Raw genomic sequence first — 15019 nt, forward strand, 5'->3', positions numbered from 1 at the left:
TATTATTCAAAGTAACACAAGGCACCGAAGACTGGAACTGCGGACATAGATACTGAACTTGAATAACACAACCCTTCACACACCGCAGTGCACGCATACATGACCATCCCATGAACTACTTGCCACTAACAGGAATTGTAACTATGTGTAGGATAAATGTAGAGGTGTTACACAACATGTGACGTACTTTACATTGATTCCTCAAAGAGCGAACATCATCACAGCACACAGTGGTTTTATGTGAGTTTGGACAATTTACGTTTAAAGACGTTGCGTTATCATGCAAAATGGTGGGATGATGATGGAGTGCTGTGTGAAGAGGACAGCACACTTTACATCAAATGTCGTGGGAAGACGGTTGTCCTGCACTCAGTCGGATGAAGAAATGAAAAACACAGGTTAATGAATGTTTCAGAAACTGTACGACTACTATTGAATTGGTTTACAAATAAAAACACTTATCTTCAGAAAAGCGTTGTATTTATTCATTCACTTCATATTTTTCCTCCTCCTCACTTACTGGATTCAGGTAAGTAACATACATTGTCTGGGCTCCTCACAAAGAACTGGAGAAATAATTTTATAGACTTCATCTGTACAACGCCGCAAGTGGCAGTGGTCAACTGCTGCCTAGCATCCATGGGGCTTTGTGAGTTTCTCTGTATTTGGGAAAATGCCAGTCGTCCAATATGTAAATTCACGCACACACACCATCTGGAAAATGAACTCTTTTTCCTAGCAGCGCTGTCACTTGCACCATCGGGCTTGAGTGGATGCGATGCGTTTGTGCCTGGAGCGACCTTGGTCATGAGCGGGAAGAAAGTAGATGAGTCGTCTGTACGCATCGCATTTCATAGGCGCTGTAACACTGGAGTTTGAAACCAGCTTGGCAGTACCTCCAGCTATATGATCTCATAGCTGTCTATCTTGGATGCCATCTTGTAATGCCATAAGATTGTTGTTGTTGTTGTTGTCTTCAGTCCTGAGACTGGTTTGATGCAGCTCTCCATGCTACTCTATCTTGTGCCAGCTTCTTCATCTCCCAGTACCTATTGCAGCCTACATCCTTCTGAATCTGCTTAGTGTATTCATCTCTTGGTCTCCCTCTACGATTTTTACCGTCCAAGCTGCCCTTCAGTACTAAATTGGTGATCCCTTGATGCCTCAGAACATGTTCTACCAACCGATCCCTTTTTCTAGCCAAGTTGTGCCACAAACTCCTCTTCTCCCCAATTCTATTCAATACCTCCTCATTAGTTATGTGATCTACCCATCTAATCTTCAGCATTCTTCTGTAGCACCACATTTCGAAAGCTTCTATTCTCTTCTTGTCTAAACTATTTATAGTCCATGTTTCACTTCCATACATGGCTACACTCCACACAAATACTTTCAGAAACGACTTCTTGACACTTAAATCAATACTCGATGTTAACAAATTTCTCTTCTTCAGAAACGCTTTCCTTGCCATTACCAGTCTACATTTTATATCCTCTCTACTTCGACCATCATCAGTTATTTTGCTCCCCAAATAACATAACTCATTTACTACTTTAAGTGTTTCATTTCCTAATCTAATTCCCTCAGCATCACCCGACTTAATTTGACTACATTCCATTATCCTCGTTTTGCTTTTGTTGATGTTCATCTTATAGCCTCCTTTCAAGACTGTCCATTCCGTTCAACTGCTCTGCCAAGTCCTTTGCTGTCTCTGACAGAATTACAATGTCATCGGTGAACCTCCAAGTTTTTATTTCTTCTCCATGGATTTTAATACCTACCCCAAATTTATCTTTTGTTTCCTTTACTGCTTGCTCAATATGCAGATTGAATAGCATCGGGGAGAGGTTACAACCCTGTCTCACTCCCTTCCCAACCACTGCTTCTCTTTCATGCCCCTCGACTCTTATAACTGCCATCTGGTTCCTGTACAAATTGTAAATAGCCTTTCGCTCCCTGTATTTTACCCCTGACACCTTCAGAATTTGAAAGAGAGTATTCCAATCAACGGTGTCAAAAGCTTTCTCTAAGTCTACAAATGCTAGAAACGTAGGTTTGCCTTTCCTTAATCTTTCTTCTAAGATAAGTCGTAAGGTCAGTATTGCCTCACGTGTTCCAACATTTCTACGGAATCCAAACTGATCTTCCTCGAGGTCGGCTTCTACCAGCTTTTCCATTCGTCTGTCAAGAATTCGCGTTAGTATTTTGCAGCTGTGACTTATTAAACTGATAGTTTGGTAATTTTCACATCTGTCAACACCTGCTTTCTTTGGGATTGGAATTATTATATTCTTCTTGAAGTCTGAGGGAATTTCGCCTGCCTCATACACCTTGCTCACCAGATGGTAGAGTTTTGTCAGGGTTGGCTCTCCCAAGGCTATCAGTATTTCTAATGGAATGTTGTCTACTCCCGGGGCCTTGTTTCGACTCAGGTCTTTCAGTGCTCTGTCGAACTCTTCACGCAGTATCGTATCTCCCATTTCATCTTCATCTACATCCTCTTCCATTTCCATAATATTGTCCTCAAGAACATCGCCCCTGTATAGACCCTCTATATACTCCTTCCACCTTTCTGCCTTCCCTTCTTTGCTTAACACTGGGTTTCCATCTGAGCTCTTGATATTCATGCAAGTGGTTCTCTTTTCCCCAAAGGTCTCTTTAATTTTCCTGTAGGCAGAATATATCTTACCCATGGTGAGATATGCCTCTACATCCTTATTTTTTGTCCTCTAGCCATCCCTGCTTAGCCATTTTGCACTTCCTGCCGATTTCATTTTTGAGACGTTTGTATTCCTTTTTGCCTACTTCATTTACTGCATTTCTGTATTTTCTCCTTTCATCAATTTAATTTCAGTATCTCTTCTGTTACCCATGGATTTCTACTAGCCCTCGTCTTTTTACCTACTTGATCCTCTGCTGCCTTCAATATTTCATCTCTCAAAGCTACCCATTCTTCCTCTACAGTATTTCTTCCCTCATTCTTGTCAATCGTTCCCTAATGCTCTCCCTGAAGCTTTCTACAACCTTTGGTTCTTTCAGTTTATCCACGTCCCATCTCCTCAAATTCCCACCTTTTTGCAGTCTCTTCAGTTTTGATTTACTGTTCATAACCAATAGATTGTGGTCAGAGTCCTCATCTGCCCCTGGAAACGTCTCACAATTTAAAACCTGGTTCCTAAATCTCTGTCTTACCATTATATAATCTATCTGAAACTGTTAAGTAGGCTGTTTAGGTTATCTTATTGGTAACGCCACGTAGCGCTCTGTATGAAAATCACTGGCTGTGCTGTGTGCAGTCTGTGGCTAGTTTGCATTGTTGTCTGCCATTGTAGTGTTGGGCAGTTGGCTGTTAACAGTGCGTACGGTTACGCAGTTGGAGGTGAGCCGCCAGCAGTGGTGGATGTGGGGAAGTGAGATGGCGGATTTTTGAGAGCGGATGATCTGGACGTGTGTCCATCAGAGACAGTACATTTGTAAGACTGGATGTCATGAACTGATATCTATAATATGACTTTTGAACAATATTAAGGTAAATACATTGTTTATTCTCTATCAAAATCTTTCTTTTGCTAACTGTGCCTATCAGTAGTTAGTGCCTTCAGTAGTTTGAATCTTTTATTTAGCTGGCAGTAGTGGCGCTCGCTGTATTGCAGTAGTTCGAGTAACGAAGATTTTTGTGGGGTAAGTGATTTGTGAAAGGTATAGGTTAATGTTAGTCAGGGCCATTCTTTTGTAGGGATTATTAAAAGTCAGATTGCGTTGCGCTAAAAAAAATATTGTGTGTCAGTTTAAGCACAGTCATGTATAATTGTTCGAAGGGGACGTTTCATATGTCGACCCTTAGCCGAGGATACCTCACTGGAATCTTCTGATTTTTTCTTGTAGTTTGTGTAATTAGTGTAGCTTTTGTTTATTGCTAGCGCGTAATTGTAGAGAGAATCTCCTTTGTAGTTGCCATCTTTCATTGTTGTACAGTAAAACAGTTGTGGCATGTATGTAGATTTGCACCAAGTATTTCGCAGCTGCGCTTGCGATTAACTAGATATTATTTTCAGTGCTATGTTAATGTGTTTTCTTATTTTTGCTCTTCAAATTGTGCTTTTCTGTGTTATCGTGTGAAATATTGTGACAATTATGGCGTGTGAAAAACGTAATACTAGGCTCCAAAGTAAACAGAAATGACAGTGAAGACGAAAGCGATGTGTTAGTGCCACCGTGTAATGAATTAACTAATGTTCAACATAGTAATTTGGTAATTGTGCATAGGAAAATGCAGCGGGCGGCAAACAATGGTGTAGACAGTGAAACAATTAGTGAACAGGGAAGCATTATCGATCGATCGGTAACAGCCCGCCTCAGGAATCGGGAATGACAGGACACAATCTTGCAAATACTGCAGATTAAGGTTTTGGGTCCTCACCGTTTTCTCAAATAAGTCAAGACACATTTTCTGCTTGTCAAAATGTGAATGTTGCCGGTGCAACTTCACTGCCGAAAAGCACTGAGGAACATGTTTCAGACATCAGTGCATTGTTATTACAGTTAATGCAACAAATGGGACAAAGGCTACAAAAGTTAGACACAACGCTTGAACAAAATCAGAAACAAATGGAACAAAATTTTCAAAAGTTGGGCACAATCGAACAACACCAGAGACAAACACAGCAACAGTTAGACGCAATGGAACAAAAGCTTCAAAAGTTAGGTTCAGTGGAACATACGCTTGAACAAACACGTGAAGATTTAACTACTGAGTTACATAAAATCGAATCGAAATGTCAAAAAGTCTGTAATGACGTAAAAACACAAATTTGTGAGCATTTCCAACCTATTTTTTCGCGGCATGAACATACATTACAGAATCACGAAGCAGCCATAAAAGAACTGCAAACCATTGTTCATGAAAATCATGAGACCTTGCAAGCTAAAATTGACTCAGTTGCATCTACCGATTCGGTTACGCAACTTGCAAAAACTCAGGAAAACTTAAAGGACACAGTAGATACGATTTCAACACAAATGGACACTCAGAAACTTGGTTCAGAAAAACACACTGAGGAAATAAGTACACTATCGGAGAAAGTAGAAACTTTCGGATCAGTTCACTAACTTATCTGCAAAGGTAGATGATGATCTGAATGACACAAGACCTGTAGCCATCACTGACACAGAAGAGTATGAACAAATTAAGAAATTCAAACAAAATCAGAATCAAATTAATACGCAACACAAAAGAGAAATCCGGGAAGTACAAGATCAGTTGGCACAAGTAATACAAAAATTACATATTTCAGAGGACACTCGCGCTCCAACACGGGAAGAGGGACATAGAAATACGGAACAGCCACATAATAATAACACGGGGTACTTCGGAAATTATGAAAGAAATTGGCAAGGTACACCGAATTTTGAGATGGAACCGCCGAAACGAAGTAACAATGATCGATATGCGACTCGCCGACATGATGATTTTGACTATAAGCTGTTTATTACTACACGTAAATTCAAAACATTTAAGAATTCTGGCAACGACATTCATCCACAAGCGTGGCTCCATCAATTCTCTCATTGTTTTCCTCCCAACTGGTTGTTAGAACACAGATTAGAATTTATGTGTGGCTACTTAGAGAATGAACCAGCTGTAAGAATGCGATCGGTCATTCACGATTGTCACAGTGAAGGAGAATTTTATCATGCCTTCCTCTCAGCATATTGGTCTCAAGCTACACAAGAACGAGTAAAACATAGCATCATAATGATGAAACATTTCGAACAATCTGAATTTTCCAGTCTTGTGAAATATTTTGAAGACATGTTGCACAAGAATCAGTACCTGTCAAACCCATACAGCCCCTCAGAACTCATCCGCATTTGCTTAATCAAATTACCTGAAAATTTACGACATATTATTTTGGCAGGACGTTGCAAAGACGACATTGAAGCTTTTTACGGACTCTTACAATAATTAGAAATTGACACTGAAAATCGCGGAATGCGAAAACAGGGACACAACAATTACAGGTTACATCCGCCGCAATTCCTCGATGAAAGAAATAATAACTTGACACGACAATGCTATTCTCACAACACAAATCGTGACCAAAACAGACACCACCCGTATGACAACCCTTGGCAGAGTAGTAATAACTAAAGGGAAAGATCACCTCTCCGCAGTAATGACTATCACAGAAACAATCAGAGAAACAGACAATATGGGAACCAAAATAATTATCAAGGGAGACAGAATAACTTCAGGCGCAACGGTCCAGCACGCAGTTACGATTCGGGGAGAAATTCTCCAGCACGTGACCAACAAGAAAGAAACTATGGAATCTACCGACATGACGACGAATTTGTAGAAGTTAGGTCTCCAAATCCCAATAACGACGCGCGCCATCAAAGAGACAATAGGCAATGACTCATACCGCTGGCAGCCACAAAACGTACTTATGAAACTGACGACGCAGCTGCCGTAGCTAGTAATTACGTAAAAATGGAAGACATTAGGGACATCTTACTCCAGGAACACGACGTAAAACATAACAACATTGCATATCCTGTGATTCACATTACAGTAAATAACGTAAAATTTACGGCAGTACTTGACTCTGGCAGTCCCATTTCAGTAATTAGTGAAACAGCCTTTAGCAAATGCAACAAATCGAACGATTGCCCCACACTTCCGTTACGTAAGATTAAATTACAAGGTGCAATCTTTGGAAAAAGTGTAGATGTACGCCAACAAACCAACTTAGAATTCTTTTGTCAAAGCCACAGCTGCTCTATGAACTTTCTTATTGTTCCATTATTGTCGACGGAAATTATATTGGGAGTAGACTTTTTGAATGAATAAAAAGCAATCTTAAACTTTCACGATGCCGAAATAAGTTTAGAGAAAGAAGGTAAGTCAATAGCTTTGAAATTTGAAGATCGGCTCTCAAACCATGACGAAGAAATTAATAGGCTTTACCTCCTGTTAGACAACAGGACAATCACTCTGCAAGTACTGACAGGGATGATATCGACGGCGTATTTGATACTAATGAGTTAATTCAGATTAAAATTCAAACAGTTGAGAATTGTAATGACACTGATAGGCAAGACCTTTTAGATATTTTACAAGCACATTCCACAGTTTTTACTCACAAAACAGGAACAATCAAGGGATTTCAATACCAATTTCGTGTTCGTGAGCATACTAAATTTTGTGTTAGACCATACGTACTTCCGGCACATTATAGGGACCGTGTTAGAACAGAAATACAATCTATGCTTGACGAGGGCATTATTGAGCCTGCAGTAAGCTCATACAACAATCTATTACATGTTGTTGAGAAGAAAAATGGATCGATCAGGCTTGTCTTAGATTCGAGACAAATCAATACTATCATCATTCCTGAAGCAGACAGGCCGCAAACGTTGGAAGAACTTCTTCAAAATTTTAATGGTGTAAAAGTGTTGTCTTCTATTGATCTCAGATCCAGCTTTTATCAGATCGAACTTAATCCAGAATGTAGAAAATACACAGCTTTCCTTTGTTTCGGCGTTTGTTATCAGTTTCGGAAACTTCCTTTTGGTTTGAACATTTCTTCGGCAGCATTCATACGCGGGTTAAATTCCATATTACCTGAGTTCTTAAAACGTCAAATCACCCTATATGTGGACGATATTCTGATAGCAGAAGCCTCATGGGAACAACAAAATCGCATCCTCAACAGCGTGTTACATATTTTTGCAGAATCTGGAATTACAGTTAACTTGGAAAAGTCTGAATTCGGTAGGACAAAGGTGAAGTTTTTGGGACATATTATTTCTTCTGAAGGCATTCAGCCGGATCCTGAAAAGTTAGAGGCAATCAGAGCCATTCCAGTTCCATCCACAAAAAAAAAAAAAAAAAAAAAAAAAAAAAAAAAAAAAAAAAAAAACAAGCCCGCAGTTTTCTAGGTCTCGTAAATTTTTACCGTCGTTTTCTGAATATGCAAATTCTAGTTACACCAAAACTTTGTTCTCTCACTGGAAAAAATACTATTTGGAACTGGGACGAACAAGCACAGTTGGAATTCAATTCTTTGTAAGAAGCGTTACTTAACGCGCCAATACTAGCTCATCCAGACCTGTCACAAGATTTCTGCCTTAGCACAGATTCTTCTAAAGTCGATCTTGGTGCCCATTTATTTCAAGAAGCCATAGAAAATGACACTACTGTTCAGAAAACCATTGCTTTTGCTAGCCGAGTGCTAACCAAATCTGAAAAAAATTATTCCGTTACTGAATTAGAAGCTTTAGCTATCGTTTGGGCATTTAACAAATTCCGTTTCTTTCTTTCTGGTAAGCACGTAAAAGTATACAGTGATCATCGTGCATTAGAATTTCTTATGTCTTCAAAATTAAATCATGACAGGTTAAAACGTTGGGCATTGTTTCTGCAAGAATTCCACTTCACAATAGTCTACATTCCCGGCAAGGAGAACATTGTTGCGGACGCACTGTCACGCGCACCGGCTGGGCTTCAGAAAAGTAACACAGAAGGCAACCTCGAGAAAAATTTCAGTATTCTTTACATTCAGAAAGTCGCCTTTGAAAACTTCATCACCACATCTTTAAAGGACATTGCTCGTGAACAAGATAAAGATCCGATTTGGAAAGACATCAAAAGTAAATGGCATGAAAAGACATACACACAGATTCGGCATTATTATCTGGTTAGAAACAACATACTGTTCAAGCGCTGCACTGTTGATGACAAGCTATGGGTACTTTGCATTCCTGACGATTTTGTTAATAAGCTCATTTGGTACATTCATTTCAGCTATGCACATTTTGGTCCACCAAAATGTTATCATATTCTTCGGACGACTTGTTATTTTAACAATATGGAAAAGAGAATTCGCAGAGTCTTGTCTATTTGTAAACTTTGTCAAAAAGCTAAACCATCTACTGTCTCACATCGTGCTCCGTTGTTTCCTATCATTCCTTCTAAATTAAAAGAATTTGCTGCTGTTGATCTCTTTGGACCCCTTTTCAGAACATCTAATGGATTTTCGTACGTTCTAGTCACTTTTGAACTTACTTCAAAATTTGTTTCTTTCACTCCGTTACGTAAAGCCACTGGGCGGTCTGTATCCAACGCCTTTGTTAAAAATTTCTTACGTGAAGTTGGACACGTTAGTAAAGTCATTTCAGATAACGGACCGCAATTCAGATCTGCTGTTTGGTCACGCATGCTTCGGAACTATAAAATCAAACCTGTTTTTATTTCATTGTACTCACCACATTGTAACCCATCTGAACAGATTATGAAAGAAATCAATAAGCTTTGCAGACTTTATTGTCACAGAAAGCATCAGTATTGGGACAGATATTTACACATATTTCAGAACGTGCTGAATGAAATGCCTCATGACTACACTGCTTTACCACCTATTCTTGTACTGAAGAATGAAGAACCACCGAACAGAATCAGAGAGCTTGTACCTTTCCGGAATACACGTAAACTTCGACACAAAGACATAACTGATTTGGCTATTAAAAATATAAAATCTGCAGCAGACAAAAGGAGAAAACTACACGGTAAAGCAAATGCAAAGAAATTATATATTGGTCAGAAAGTTCTCATTAAAGCTCATTCATTGTCACATAAGAAGAAACACTTGAGTCACAAATTCTTTCTAGTTTACAATGGACCTTACAGAATCCGACGTATACCACATGATAATTGCGTTGAAGTTGAAACTCTGCGTACTAGGACGAGTAGAGGTTTACACCACACTTCACATGTAAAACCGTTTATAGAAAGATAATCTGATTTTCTTAACTTAGTCTTTGCCATAAAACTTTTCACTTCACGCTACTAGTACAATTTGTCACACTGAGAAACTGTTAACATGCAACAATGTTTTGAAGTTAACTATCCAGTCTAGAACCTAGGGAACATATTTAAACAGAAATTACGAATGCATTGTTATAGTGAACAGACGACACAGCGTTGTTATTTGTACATTCTTGCTTGTTAGTTGCACGATTACGTAACGACTATCAGGCTTACATACTTAGAACATATACTGGTTCTGCTAATGAGATTTTAATGCAACATTTTGGTTTACTTGAAAATACATTCTGGATTTAAAGTACTTTCTGCGAGACACCAGATGACACAGTGGTTAGTTTATGTGACAGCTACACGATTATATCACGACGCTACTAATGAGTGACAATTTACAATGTTGCTTTTGCGGTGTTTCTGTTTTATGTCTGCACAGTTTTTCTGAATTCTTCTGGAAAGGAAAACATGTTTTAGTAGTAACTTTTGTGGTATAGCTACAATGAGACAGCCTTTTCCGTAGCACAACAATACGTTACAGCACAGTACTTTCTTCATCACGGCAATAAGCGTAATAAGTAAAATATCTATACGCAAAGCATTTCACTTTTGTTTATCATGAGGTAAGTACATGGACTTCTGCAGAACTTAGCTTTCGGAGGACGATAACTACGACACTTCCACAGAGATTATCTTACAACAAGACACACAGTTTAGCGCTACAGTACACGTATTTGAGTGATTAATTTTGTACTTAAAACATTTATTTTTAAAGATTTTTGAATTACAATGATACAAAGGTTTTCCGTGATACATTTCATTCCATTGCTGTAATCTGTAACACCTGAGGGTATAATTACATTAATCCTCAAGGGGTACACGCTTACTTTGTGTACCATGTGTTTGGCAAGCACAAGGAGCCCTAGCTAATATGGTATTTGCTTATACAACTATACACATCGATACCATATTTCTCTAACACATAATTACACAGCTATCTGATCATTTAACTGAGAGAGACAAACATTTTTTTTTACTACATCAGTGACACATGTTTACGTAATTACACAGTTGGATAACTTCACACTTACGAAATTGTATTTTGTCTGTACTTTGTGAACTGTTCATATTTTTTCAGAACCATTGTGATATTATGAGAGCTTTGAATGATATATTTGGTATGGGATCACGATTTTAAAGTACGATTGAGGTAGATGACACTGTTGAAATGAGCAGAGAATTTTTTTTAGGTTTTGAAATTATTGCAGAAAGCTATGACGTTTTTGAGATTTGGCTGAGTTTTTATGATATTATTACGATGACAATGTGTATTATGCTGTTGAGGTATGTTTATGATCAATAAGCTGATGCTATATGAGGAATTTGATTATGCTACATATTTATTATGATGAAGTATTGAAGAAGTGTCGACGAATATTTATATGTGTAACAAGGTAAGGAATAATGAGTAGTGGTTAGGGACTCCGACTTGTGAAAAAGGATGTTGGAAACCAATAATCGCACTTTAAGAGTTATGAAATGTGTGTAAATGCGTGAATGTATTACAATGCCGACGAAAATTTTTTGGTCACTGTTATATTTACAGGATTTTGTTTCTACGCATTTGTAACGCAAATTCTCGACCTGTGAAGTTTTTATATGAGACTGTCACTGTAGTGCAAACTGGTATCGTAAATATTTCGGTAAGAAAGTTAAGTGCCCTTCACGTAATACGTCGTGGGCACCCAGCTGCACGACAGTCGCCTGGAAAAAAAGTCATTAGTGTGTGCCTTTCAGAGGCACAGGTGGAGAAAAAAGGAGGCCATTATCCTCGCTATTGACATTTCTTTGTAGAAAGCATCACAAATACGACACGCTCAAACTTGAAAACATATGATTATACTGTGGAGCTCTTAATTTATGATATTTACTAAAATGCCAAATAAAATGATGAGAAACATTTTACATCTATTGTCTTTCTAGTTGAGAGTTTGCTCATTTTGTTTAATATCTAGCTTCTAGCTGCACTGCAGCATTGGTTAAAATAAAATCTTATAGATGTACTAATATAAATATTTTATGCCTACAGATCCACTAAGAAATAACTTTATGATGTACTTAAAAAGACGAAGGAGCACAAAAAGACATTTCCCTTCACAGGAATTGCATACAGAATATTCTTTTCAAGTACTTGGTAATTTTTTGTAGAATAAGTTGTGGTGCACCACTTTAATTACATAGACATTAAGATGTGAATATACATTTCCCTTATCTGCATTGTTGTCTTTAATGTAATATTTTTTCTGCTTGAGCTCTGTCATGTTTAGGTATAAGTTATAGCACTTGCTGCTGCTGTTTGCCAGGCATAGTTTTACTGAATTTGACTTTGTATTACTCTGTTAAGCCAGTTTTACTACGGATTTATTTTTCTTGTTTGCTGCAAATTGCCTTATATTAGTTGTAATATTGCAATTGCTTTGCTAATTTATATATACTGCTGCTTGCTTTGCCAATTTCCGTTTTTTTGACATTGCTGTTTGTGTTAATTATTTTGTGCTGCTGCATTGCCTCGTCCCTTAGTTTAGCATCTGAGCTCAGTAGATTTAAGTTAGCTTAAGATGGCGTAGACTGTATGTGAGAACGAGTTGTGATGAATTGGAAGAAATACATTGAGAAGCTATAAGAAAATGGTTTGGCCAAAAAGAATTTTGAAAGAGGATGTGAACAGAATACAGAAAGCATGCTTGGATAGGATTTTTTTGGTGGAAACAAATGTTGAAATAAGACGAAAGATCTACAGAACGAAGTTTTGGGTTGGACTGCAGTACCTAATGTCACACTGAAAACTAATCCTGTCTTTCCTTTTGTATTATTCCGCTATGTGTTTATGTACCCTTGTGTAGTTATCTTTTTCCTGTCTTTAGGTGTTTAGCTAATAAGATTTATGTTGTAGAATTTTTCAAATACTATGTTATTTACTTTGTAAAGATGTTTAGATATTATTAATTCTGTTCTGTTTCAATGCTCATGTGTGAAATTAATGTTTCGAAAACTATTCTCATCATTTTATATATTTACTTATTTCAGAACTCCTGTAACACTGATGTATATGTTTATTTCTATTCTTTTGTGAAGTCTGTGATACTACAAATGTTATCTGTAATGTTATGTTCTTTAATGATGTTTTCTGTATCTTTGTAATTGTATTCTCATGTTATAAAATTCTAATGGACACCAGTTCAGCAAATTAAGTAACTTGTAAGTTACATTTCACTGCACACGTTTCTGTTGGTCATAGTATATGGACAATATGTGAGAAGTTGGGACCATTAGTGTTTGCACGTGTGTTGATAATTCAGCAAGGGACTGGTTAACAGCATTGCTGATTCTAAGGACAATTCCAAAAACTTTGTGAGTGCACAAGTGGTGGTTTATGGACTTGCTATATTGTCCGCAAGACACTTCGATGTTGATTGTGCACCTGCACAGTCGCAACAGATCGCTGCTGGCCGTCTCTACAAGGACTACAGTGGGTCTGCATCTCTGGTGGCCCACCAACACCATTAATTCTACAAGGACTGCAGTGGGTCTGCACCTCTGGTGGCCCACCAATACCATAATCTCTACTAGGACTACAGTGGTTCTACTCTGTGACGACCTACCTACCAATATTCTTCAAAACTTCGACTGACTCTGCTGTGGGTTTGCTCTGTTGTGGACCATTACCCGTCTGCATGTCAAGAGTCAGCACTGTCTTTCTGTTGGAAGGACAACACTACTTCTTCAAGACTGCATTGAAGTCCACTACTTCCGTGTGCTTTTTCTTTTAATGCTCAGACTTTGTGCATAAAATTGTAATTAATACTGTGATGAATGATCAGGATTGTCTTTATGGACTGTGAGAAAATTTTAGCTTTTGACCAACATTGTATCAATAAGTGTGTTCATTTGATTTCTTTGTTATTGTAATTGCGAAATTTTTTTTAACAAATATGTATTGGCCAGTGCCCAAAACAATTTGTAAAAATGTTTGTGGGGAGCATGGGGGCTATGGAAGTTGGCTGTTTAGGTTTTCCTATTGGTAACACCACGTAGCGCTCTGTATGAAAATCACTGGCTGTGCTGTGTGCAGTCTGTGGCTAGTTTGCATTGTTGTCTGCCATTGTAGTGTTGGGCAGTTGGCTGTTAACAGTGCGTACGGTTGCGCAGTTGGAGGTGAGCTGCCAGCAGTGGTGGATGTGGGGAAGTGAGATGGCGGATTTTTGAGAGCGGATGATCTGGACGTGTGTCCATCAGAGACAGTACATTTGTAAGACTGGATGTCATGAACTGATATCTATAATATGACTTTTGAACAATATTAAGGTAAATACATTGTTTGTTCTCTATCAAAATCTTTCTTTTGCTAAATGTGCCTATCAGTAGTTAGTGCCTTCAGTAGTTTGAATCTTTTATTTAGCCGGCAGTAGTGGCGCACGCTGTATTGCAGTAGTTCGAGTAACGAAGATTTTTGTGAGGTAAGTGATTTGTGAAAGGTATAGGTTAATGTTAGTCAGGGCCATTCTTTTGTAGGGATTATTAAAAGTCAGTTTGCGTTGCGCTAAAAAAAATATTGTGTGTCAGTTTAAGCACAGTCATGTATAAATTTTTCAAAGGGGACGCTTCAAAACCTTCTAGTATCTCCAGGGTTCTTCCATGTATACAACCTTCTTTCATGATTCTTGAACCAAGTGTTAGCTATGATTAAGGTATGCTCGGTGCAAAATTCTACCACGCAGCTTCCTCTTTCATTTCTTAGCCCCAATCCATATTCACCTAGTACGTTTCCTTCTCTTCCTTTTCCTACTGTCGAATTCCAGTCACCCATGACTATTAAATTTTCGTCTCCCTTCACTACCTGAATAATTTCTTTTATCTCATCATACATTTCATCAATTTCATATCATCTGCAGAGCTAGTTGGCATATAAACTTGTACTACTGTAGTAGGCGTGGGCTTCGTGTCTATCTTGGCCACAATAATGCATTCACTATGCTGTTTGCAGTAGCTTACCCGCACTCTTATTTTCCTATTCATTATTAAAGCTACTCCTGAATTACCCCTATTTGATTTTGTATTTATAACCCTGTATTCACCTGACAAAGTCTTGTTCCTCCTGGCACCGAACTCCACTAATTCCCACTATATCTAACATTAACC

At 38.2% G+C, this 15019-nt stretch overlaps 1 protein-coding gene across 1 annotated transcript in view; it reads right to left on the bottom strand.

The window, feature by feature from the left end:
- The window catches only part of LOC126204186 (cubilin-like), a 1516445-nt gene that overhangs the window by 1471089 nt on the left and 30337 nt on the right, over nucleotides 1-15019 (bottom strand). The gene's annotated exons all lie outside the window — the stretch shown is intronic.

Source organism: Schistocerca nitens, chromosome 9 (genome assembly GCF_023898315.1).
Source record: "Schistocerca nitens isolate TAMUIC-IGC-003100 chromosome 9, iqSchNite1.1, whole genome shotgun sequence".
Taxonomy (NCBI): domain Eukaryota; kingdom Metazoa; phylum Arthropoda; class Insecta; order Orthoptera; family Acrididae; genus Schistocerca; species Schistocerca nitens.